This window comes from Sinocyclocheilus grahami, unplaced genomic scaffold (genome assembly GCF_001515645.1).
Source record: "Sinocyclocheilus grahami isolate Dianchi unplaced genomic scaffold, SAMN03320097.WGS_v1.1 scaffold540.1, whole genome shotgun sequence".
In the NCBI taxonomy this organism is placed as follows: Eukaryota; Metazoa; Chordata; class Actinopteri; order Cypriniformes; family Cyprinidae; genus Sinocyclocheilus; species Sinocyclocheilus grahami.
In genome coordinates this window covers 169,822-181,149 of record NW_015505719.1, presented here as the reverse complement: position 1 = coordinate 181,149, position 11,328 = coordinate 169,822, and the positions used below count along the sequence as shown (strand labels likewise).

The 11,328-nt window shown below is 37.0% G+C and overlaps 1 pseudogene; it reads left to right on the top strand.

The window, feature by feature from the left end:
* The window catches only part of LOC107555605 (neuroblastoma-amplified sequence-like), a 197,259-nt pseudogene that overhangs the window by 87,322 nt on the left and 98,609 nt on the right, over positions 1 to 11,328 (top strand).

Sequence of the window (11,328 nt, the reverse complement as noted above, 5' to 3'; positions counted from 1 at the left end):
ATTTTTTAGGATTCTATACTTAACCTAAGTCTCTGAGAACCTTGCAGTTAACATGCATATTTTCTTCTCCACATGTTTTTGACTGACCCTGCTGACCCACTGAGCATTTTGCTGTCCAATGGTTATGCATTAACTTTGCCATTTCTAGTATTGTATTAGTTTTGAATCTTTCTCATGGGCATTTAATAATTTTTGACTTTCAGTCTGAGTTAAATCTCTCTTTTTTTGGCTCATTTTATCTGTAAAAGAAAATCTGCTTAATAATTATGCACACCTGAATTTAAGACATTTTTCACTTCCAGCCTTCATGAATAATTATATATCAATTATAAATTATTAAATACAAGATTAATAGTAGTTATTAAGATTGATGTCGTTTGGAATTGGTAAAATGTGCTTGGAAAAAAATATGATCAGAATATCCACTTAAATAATAATTATGTATGCATTTTCCTTTTCTGCTGTCGTGGTAATGCAAGGAATGTTGTGATTGGTTGTCAAGGCAGCCAATAAGAATTTTGCAGCCTCTGTCTCTGATTGGCTGGAATTGTGGCATATTGTAACGCTGGGTTGTGTTGAGCACGCGAGCTGTTGGCATTTAGAGAGCACTTGAGGGCGGGCATCAGGTGAGCAAGCTAGTGAAACGTTGCACGTGCAAAAGAGAAGGTCTGCACACTTTCAAAAACTTATTTTAAATGCAAAATTGATTTTCGTGCGCTCGAAATAATTTTTTCTTTGCGAGACAAACATTTTATCCACAAAACTCAGTTCGCGCGCGTGCAAAACGCACTTTTGCGCGCTCAGAATATGATCTTTCGCGCGCAGAATTGCGGCAGAGATGTAATCCCATACACGCACACCTCTGCGTCTGCTCTGTTCAGCGAGCGGCTGAGAGGACCAGCGCTTTCAGTTAAAACAGATTATGTTGCTTCTCTAATTTTACATGCAAGTATAGCTGAAATCACAGCACAGCTATTGTCTTTATCTTATGTGCATTTGATTTCATCAGACGACGGCTCGATTATAAATCAGGATTTTTGTGCAGATTAACATCTTGGAAGGGAGAGCTGGTTATGTAGTCTTAATGGGTCACGTTTCAGTCACTATTTCATATTCATTCCGTTGTCTGACAACAGAAACAGTCAAATATATAAATGAAAACAGTTTTATTGACATTTTTGCTGCATCCAAATACAGTATGTGGATACAGAGAGGCAAACAAATGTAATAATAAATGTACATTTTGCATATTCAGAAGACGTGAGCTGCCCTGTCCTGCAAAAATGTAAACAGGCTTTGATTTAAACTGGTAAGTAAATTGCTCAATGCAGATACAGAGAAGTAATGGGAACCTTCTTTTGAAAAACATCTATGACCTTTGAAACATGTCTAGTCTTCATGCTCTATGCTAGGGTTCCTCATGCGCTGCAGAGTTTAGCTGCAACCCTGATCAACCGCACCTACCTGTGATTTTCGAATGATCCTGAAGACATTGATTAGCATGCTCAGGTGTGTTTGATTAGGGTTAGAGCTAAACTCTGCCAAAGTATTAATTTAAGGTACATTTAGAACAGATAAAAATGTGATTAAGTTGCGATTAATCATGAGTTAACTCATGACAATCATGCGATTAAATATTTTAATTGATTGACAGCCCTAGTATTTTTACACTATTTGTTTTAAATGGGGTGTGCTATTATTCCATCTGTGTGTGTGTGTGTGTATATATATATATATATATAATATATACACACACCGTATACATTACAGTGGTGGACAAAATTGTTAGAACACCTGACAGATCTGAAAATATTGACCCTTTTTTGCCTCGAAAACATGATTTCATTTCATAATGTTCATGAAACATGCAGATGGTTGCTCTGAGCAAAACAAATATCAGATGAAGTGAGTCAGTGTTTTTATCCACTTTTAACGTTAATATTTGGTATGTCCACCTTTTGCAGCAATTACAGCAGCACATCTCTCTGATATAGTGTTAATATATTTCCTGAGAACTTCAACACTAATGTTAATCAGAATCAGAATGAGCTTTATTGCCAGGTATGTTTACACATACGAGGAATTTGTTTTCGTGACAGAAGCTTCCACAGTGTAACAGAATGACAGTGACAGAACAAAAAACACAGAAAATAAAATATAAAAAAAATAAATAAAAAATAGAACAAGTAAATGAGGAATAAAAATATATAAATCGACAATTGTATGTGCAGGTATATTACAATAGACAGTTTTTGTATGTACACGTACTGTATATTATGTGCAAATTTTAGGTGTAGACTGAGTATGAGTGTTAGTTAAATGAGTGTATAAATAGTGTGTGTTCCACAGTTATTGTTAAGTGTTCATGAGATGGATTGCGTGAGGGAAGAAACTGTTCCTGTGTCTGGTCGTTCTGGTGCTCAGAGCTCTGTAGCGTCGACCAGATGGCAACAGTTCAAAGAGGGAGTGTGCTGGATGTGAGGGGTCCAGAGTGATTTTGCCAGCCCTTTTGCTCACTCTGGATGAGTACAGTTCTTGGAGAGAAGGGAGGGTTGTACCAATGATTCGCTCAGCAGTCCGGACTACCCTCTGCAGTCTTCTGAGGTCAGATTTTAATCCCATGCCTTCTGCAACTCAAGCCAAAGGCTTTCCTTTGAATGTACAATAAATCTGTCCAGTTTATTTTCCAACTCGCCCCAAATTTGCTCGATGGGGTTAAGGTCCGAAGCATCTTGGAGACGTTGCCACTGTTCTTCTGATTTAGTCTGTCTCAGTTTGTTCTGTTTCTTCATGTCATTCCAGACAGACTGGATGATGATGAGATCAGATCTCTGTGTGGAGCGCTGGCTGTTATCAGACTTCTTGTGCAAACAAAAAAATGCACTAGATTATTCCAATTAATGGCAAAATGAATGTTTGGAAATGTAAACTGATATTTCCTACTGACTTTCCTAGAGCAAAAGATAGAAATAACTGACTTAAAACCATTTTTAGCTGGTGAAAATTAGGGCTGTCAAAATGGCTGAAAAACTAAATTCGAATTTTGTTCTTAAATATGATTAAAATTCGAATTATATTCGAATTTAAAATGCATAATTTCAGTTAGGGTGAAGAAAAGCTTTTGGCTTCTTTCCTGTGGCCACAAGAGGGCGCATCGCGCAAAATATTACTAATGCATGTTTATTCAAAGTGCATAATGTATAAAATAATGTTTATAAACCAATTATAAATAACTAAGTTGCTTAAACAACTATAAACAAAACAGCATCATGTATGTATGCATAGTTTAATACAAAGGACCGAAATCACACAGAGTACATTTTTCATTTAAAAACATGAGTTGCAGTGAGGTGGTGGGGGGGGGAAACCCCGCCATAAAATCTCAAGATATGTTTTTTCAAAGTTAAACTTTTTTTTTTTTACATGGCTTTCTAAACATGCGGCTCTTTCGTGCAAGACGCGAGTGCAACGGTGATAGATGTCCCTCTAGAAAATGTGCGAAATATGCATAGGGACATCTATCATCGTTGCACTCCAGGAACCTAGGAGAGGAGTTAATTCTGACTTTGCTATGACAATCTGGTGCTTCTGAATCAGCTACTGTTTTGTTATTAGTTTAAGTATTTGCTATTGACTGTTCAAATGCGGAGTTTTGCGCATTGTGTGTGTGTGAGAGAGAGGGGGAGAGAGGGAGGGGGAGAGAGGGGGTCACATCACAGTGGAGTCGGCTGTCTTAACCGTGGCTTGTGTACTGCAAACACATACCAGCTTCATCACTGTGTCTGTCACGCGACTCTGTTCCCCTTTCGGGCTTGAACTGATGGTAAAACTAATGACATTATTTACTGTCTTTACGTTTATTTTGAAAGATGAAGCTCGCGATTATGGTAAGGGGCGTTACATTTCTGACGAGTGCTTGCAGTGTTCGGCCAATCACAATGCACTGGGTCAGCTGGCCAATCAGAGCAGACTGCGCTTGTCGGAAGGAGGGACTTTGTAGAAAACAAAGCGTTTGAGAGAGGCGGGGCATAGAGGACCTACAATAATGTACAGTATTTGAAAAATAATGTGTTTTTTGAACATTAAAGCATGTCAACATTCTATTATACCAAATACACAAAATAATGATCTTTAAAAAAGCATCATATGACCCCTTTAACACAACTCAAATTGAATTCAGCTGGACACACTTTCCTGTTTATCACAACAAATGGCCAAGAAAAGCGCACGACACTGACAAGGTACGCGATACAGTATATGACTATATTTATATATTATTTTATCTGCTAAATGCATAAAAATAAAATTTATTAGATACATAATTGTAAATGTATTTAAATTTGAAATAAAATAAATTACTGTATTTATTTATGTTATAATAATCTGCGTCACCCCATTGTTGCCTTTCTTTGATGTTCTGGGGCGTTCCAAATGAGCGATTATTGTCAGTGATGTCCACTTCAACGGGTATCCCGTGCTTAGGGAGTAGGGAGCAGTAAACACTGCGTAGGGACCCTGTCAATCGGAACGCACCTTAATTTACAATAGCTTCGAACATGGCTCAGCCAGTCAGAATCAAGGACCGGAACTATCCGTTTTATAAATATGTATATGTATGTATGACAGTAAAACATTTATATTATTACAAAAAAAACTCCTATTATTAAAAAAAGACTATGTTACTGTGTTTTTGGTCAAATAATTGCCTGGGTAAGCATAAAAACCTTCTTTCAAAAACATTAAAACAATCTTATCAACCCCAAACTTTTGAACAGTGGAGTACTTTACAATATTTGTTATAATTATTTGATCTTTTTTTTCTTCTTATATTAGGTTGAATGATTAAGCTTGACTTGAAAGCAGTTAACAGTTTTTGTCAAATTAAGAAATATGAAATTATTCACAGTCACAGTTTTAAGCAGCATTTAACAGGGGTAACAGCTAAATATTGAATTAATTATATTACAGCTTATTAACAATCAAATCACAACATTGCTGTACAGTGTAATTGTTGAATATCAATTGTTGAAATTATATACAGTTGGCCAAAATTAGAATTTTAATGGATGATACACATATTTGATATTTAATTCTAGCTAGGCTATTTAATGATAGATTTATGTTATGATAGCTTTTTATTGTAGAATTATCTAACATATCTAGGTAATTCTACTTAATTCTCACATCAGAAAGCATGTTGTCGGTGCCTCTAAAAAAAAAAGTCACGGGACACCAGAGTGTTCCCTGTTTGTGGAAAGTATCATTAGTTAAACGTTCTTTCGAATCTCTTTCGGCCACTTACTTTGTGAGCCAGCATGAATGTCAGTCATCTTCTCATAGGTGAAGCGATCAGTTCTTGTGTTGGTGGCAGGGGTAATTGAGGTGACTCTCTTCTCCTCTGTGGATGTCAGGCGGATCAGTATGCAGGACGTCAGAAGCTCTTCTTGTCGTATATATTGGAATTGATTAGCTCTCTATGAAGTGACTGGGTGTTTGCCGTGCTAGTGTTTGATGTATTCACCTTGGCTTACCCTCGACTAATGGCCGTAGGCCTGTTTTGTTTGTGCGTGTGTGTCAGCGCTCCTGCGCCTGTATCTGCTCTGGCATAAGAGAGAGGTGAAACGAGGAGAAACAGACAGCAATAAATACTCCTGATATATCAAGACTTCCATGTCACACATAAATCAGTTTGGAATAAGGCGATATGCCACTTCCCATAGTATCAACCCTTTTGATTTTACTTGCGAATAATCATATCCATGGGATCGCAGGCATTCGCACACATGTGCACGCTCACTCTCCTGTCTCCGCTCGTATTATTGCCTTTCTGGCCTTTGATGCTCGACACACACTTTAATGAAAAAGACAACCCCTATCACTGTTTTCATCAGGCTTCATGGTCTTTTTTATTCTCTTATTTTGGACCGAGATCAGAGCTGTGTAAGAGGGCATTCTCTGAGATGTGATTGTGATATTTGTACAACATCTAAGCAGCCTTCCAGGAATTTATCAGAAAAACATCTGAAAGGAAATTAATTTAATGCGGAGCAGTTTCATATTCTGGACCTTTGCACTTCCGTCAGACTGAATATTTCAATAGTAAAGCGATGTCTTGTGGCATATTTGTTAATATATGATAGTGATCAGTACATTGAGGAGTGTAAGAGTGAACTTTGAAATGAGTGACAGTTTCTTTAATTCATCTAAACTGAAATGAATTGTGCTGCTGCTGATGATAATAGACAGGCTTAAAGGAATAACTTTGCTGAGAATCTACTCACCCTCCTACCATCCAAGATGTAGATGAGTTTCTTTGTTCATCAGAACAGATTTGGAAAAATTTAGCATTACATCACTTGCTCACCAATGGATCCTCTGCAGTGAATGGGTGCCGTCAGAATGAGAGTCCATCCAGCTGATTAAAACATCACTATAATCCACAAGCAATTAACACAACTCCAGTTCATGAATTAATGTCTTGTGAAGCAAAACGCTTCATGTTTGTAATAAACAAATTCATAATGTTCATGTTTTTAACTTCAAACCACTGCTTTCTGCTAAAATATGCATGCATATAATATCTATAATATTGCTTCCAATATATCTCCAGTAAAAACTTCTCATTTGTTAAGACTCCTTTATGATGGATGTTTCTCAGCAAGTTATGTAATGCTACATTTCTCCAAATCAGTTCTGATGAAGAAACAAACTCATCTACACCTTGAATGAGAGTGAGTCAGTTTTCAATTAAGTTTTCATTTATTTATGAACTGTTCCTTTCAATGTTCCAAGTCATATCTCATGGTTGTGTGATGGTTTTGGTGTGTATTTAGGTGATGATGAGGTCAAGAGGAAGGGGCAGGTGCTCACGCTGCTGGCAGAACAGGCTCTTTGCTGTCAGGACTTCAAGGCCTCCTGCATCCACTGCCAGGATCTGATGGCTGCAGGTAAGCCGGCACAGCTTGACTCTAAATCTCTCTTCACTTTCTACTTTGTTTTAATCCAAGAAATGCACTGTGGATTTTCAGGGATCAGACTTTTGTATTCTTTAAAATCTTAAAGCTTAACAGTTTTAAAAGAAAGGTCCTCTGAAATTACATAAGGACGAAATATTAGAGTTTTTTTTTTTTTTACATAAGCCTATTCAATCTATTTCACCTCACTTTTGCCATTGTTCTTGCATAGTAACAGTAATATATTTCTGCCCTTGTTGCATTTATTATTGATAGGACAGCTGAAGCAATGACAGGAAGTGATTGGAGAGGAGAGAGAGCGATGAGATCAGGAAAGGACCACAAGTAACCACACACAAAACAGTTCATGATCAGTATTACTATGGTTTCTGTGTAAATTATGATATTTATTATAAAACATGTAGCATAAACACATTTAGAAGCTATAACTCTAACATTTGTCAGCAGACAAAAAAAGTATATATTTAAAATCGAATTATAAATAAATATACGCTACCGTTCAAAAGGTTAAGTTCAGTTTAAAGAAATGTATTACCTTTGTTTATCAAGTACATTGATCAAAAGTGACAGTAAAGACATTTACAATGTTTGATTTGAGGATTTGAAATAAATGCCATTCTTTAAACTTTCTATTTATTGAAGAATCCTTAAAGTTTTTCCACCCAAAAAATAAAAAAAATTAGGCAGCACAACTGTTTTCAGCATTGATAATGAGATTTTTTTCTTGAGCACCAAATCAGCATATTAAAATGATTTCTGAAGGATCATGTGGCACTGGAGTAATGACTGCTGAAAATTCAGCCTTGTCATCACAGGAATAAATTATATTTAAAAAATATTGTAAAATAAAATAGTTATTTTAAATTGCAATAATATTTCGCAATGCTTCTATTTTTACTGTATATTTGATCACACAAATGCAGCCTTGATGAGCATAAGAGTCTTATTTCAAAAACCACCCCAAACTTTTGAATGGTACTGTGTGCAAACAAAATGATAACAAATGCAAATGAAGAAGATTCACCAAAATAGCTTATTAATAATGTAAAATAACTTTAACGAGTGTTTCTGCTGTAATAAAACCATCTTCAAAAGAGTCTACAGGGTTCCCACAGTATTTTTAAGTATGTTCCTGCAGACATTTTTATGATAGTTTGGCTAGAAGTTGCTCTTTTGGTGTTTACCTAAGTGAAGTTTGAATAACAAAATGTTCTGAATTTGATCAGCAGGCCCATCTTTATCATTCCAGTCAGATGCATCTGTAGTCAGAACTCAAATGTGTTTTATGTGTGTGTGCTTGTGTGGTGCTGTTCAGTCAATGCACCATCAGATATTGGAAAGAGACTGGTGTTGCATGCATGTGTGTGTGTGTGTGTGTGTGTGTGTATGCTTCAGGCTGGGGTAGATTAATGCAGGCTTGAGAACAGAAGATGTGCTAATCTTTGATTGCTATCGGCAGCAGTCTCACAGCCTCACTAACATCAGTGTGGAAAATGGGTTAGCCTCTCTCCTGCTTCACTGTGTAATTATTCAGTCACTCGTGGAGAATGAGGAAGAGAGGGAGAGTGCTAGAGATTAGAAAGATTTACTGAATACATGAGGCAATAAGAGCCACGGATGGAAAAACAAGTATAGAACTGCAACAGAATCTTGAGACTATGATATAACTAAAACCGCGGAGCTACAGTAGCTGGTGCTAAAACAGGGGAATGTGGGTTTTGCTGTTTTCTGTCTGCCTGTCTGTCTGTCTGGTTATGTTGATAGTTCTGTTGTTCTAACATTCTATCATTCTGTTGTTCTATCTATCTGGCAGTCTTTCTATCACTCTTTGTTTTTCTATCTTTTTGTATTGTTCTGATATTCTATCTATCATTCTGTCTGTCTAATTATAGACTTTTGAAACTTTCAATCTAGGTTTATCAAACCAGCATTGATTGACAGACTTTCATTTTCTAGTTGAAAATCACTTGCATAGCAGCTATATTATTCCATTTTCATTCTCTTTTTTGAATTAAAATTAAAATTGCAATTAAATATTCCTGAATTGAATTGAAATTTAAAAGGCAGTTCTGAACAGCACTCAGGCCCTGGAAAACGTTGGTTGCTAAGTGTAAGTTGAAACATAAGAAATGCCTGACCTCCTCCTCCAAAGTCAGTTTGAAATCTCATGTCTCCTGTATATGACCGCTTTCCATAAATTTCCCTTTTTTTCCCCTCTCACTCTAGGCTATAGTGATGGTTGGGATGTGTGCGCTCAGCTGGGTCAGTGTGAGACGTACTCGCAGCTTTCCACCCGTCAGGAGCTGATGTCGTTCACGCTCACACACTGTCCTCCCAGCAGCATCCAGAATCTTCTAGCAGCTTCTAGTTCCCTTCAGACGCAGGTGCCTTTTTTGTCCACTTAGATATATTGTCCCTCTAGCTATTTTATACATGTAAAGAGCGAGATGGTTGCTAGTGTCTACATACATTTTGTATGTAGGCTTACATGTAATATTTCCTATAATTAATAACTAGTAATTGATACTTCAAGGTAAAAGCTAACTCCTGATCTCCACTGAAGTCATAGTGTAAACCCCAGGATGCCTCATACAGTATATTTACAAAGCTGGAATGCTTTGAATAGTTATTCTATAGAAACATTTGCCAAGTTTCCTGCTCTTTTCTTCCCTAGTTTCTGTGTATAGACATATGTTGTGTTGGACACAGTATGCATAAACAAACTTAAAACACAGCTTTTAAGTTTTAGAAATCACCTCCAACACACACACACACACACACTATTACCCCCTAAGAACTCTTTCCAGCTGTAGTCGCCTCTATCTCCCTCTGTGTTGACTGCTTTGGTGTCAGGCTGCTTTCAGGAAAGGCCTAAAGTAGATTTACGTATACCGAGATAGTCACCACATTGAAACACTCAAAAGAAAATGTACTGAGGAATGGAATAGTAATTTAAATAAGTCTTACTGCCGTGCCAAGTATAAATACTGCCAGAACGATTAAACATTTAAGAGCAAAGAAAATTGAAGAGAAAAAAGGTATTGTGCTGAAGGGCAGGAATGAGAAAGTCAATGCTTTGCTCTCCTCTCTTGTCTTAGGTTCTGTACCAGGCTGTAAATTACAAGATTGATCCTTCTCAAGCCCAGAGAACGGACTGCGAAATGTCTGAGGTAAAGAACAGCTCTTCTGCATACACATCGTAGGTCTTTATTTTTTGCGACACCTTTTTTTTTGGAGGGGGGGGTGATAAATCTGCAAATTTTAGAATATTGCATATGACGGGTTTGTTACTTTTTTTTCTCTTAAAAGCCTGTATGTGCATAAAAGTTTCCATGGAATTTAGCTTTTCAACATTAACATTTTGGGTTAAAATTTAAATGAAAAAAGTATAATAAATTAATACATTTATTTTCACCAATTGAAACACCTTTTCCTTTACTGGCTAATTTTAAAGGTGACATATCATGAAAATCGGACTTTTCGAGATTTTAAGTGTTATAATCAGGTCCCCGATGCATCTACCAACCAAGGAAACGTGAAAAAGATTAACCCAGTAACTTTGTTTTGTTAAGCCTTTTTGTGCAAGCGTCTGAGAAAACGAGCGTGTCAGATTTCGCTCCCTTGGTGATGTGGCAAAGGGATCTCATTATAATATTACCGCCCCTTAATCTGTAAATTTCCACCCACGGCGCCGTCATTTTGATTTTGCAAGCGACAATGGTTTACCAGCTCTAATGCCATGGTGAAGGTTTGAGAAAAACATAATAACTGGTCTGCCTTTGTCTGCACAGACGAGCACAGAACACTATTTAGAGTCCCAGCCTCAGAGGAGACAAGAGAGCAATGGATTTATTGATTTATTTACTGTATATTGCTGCTGCCACACAGATCTAAAATAAACATGCAATTTATTTCCCAGCAGTTTACCTTCACAGACATAACCGACTTGTGTATGTTTTTAACTTGTGTATGTTTTTAACGTAAACTTGTGTGTGAAAGAGAACTTAGTTTAATACTCACATGCTGTGACAGCCGCTTTCTGTCCGTGTGCTTCAGATGTGTGCACTCAGAAAACCGTATATCAGAAGTTTAAACTCATATGGTTTAAAACGCATGATTTCAGCGCGATAAACATGATAATCAGAACCAAAACAGATGTTTTTAGCAGGTCCAAGCTGTAACGGCGCAGCTCTATTCTGGATAAGGGGGCGGGGAGCAGCAGCTCATTTGCATGTAAAGAGACAGGCCCGAAAAACAGTGTGTTTCTGCTTCCACTCAAAATAGGCATTTTCAAAATGATATAATAAATGATCTGTGGAGTATTTTGAGCTGAAACTTCACAGACACATTCTGG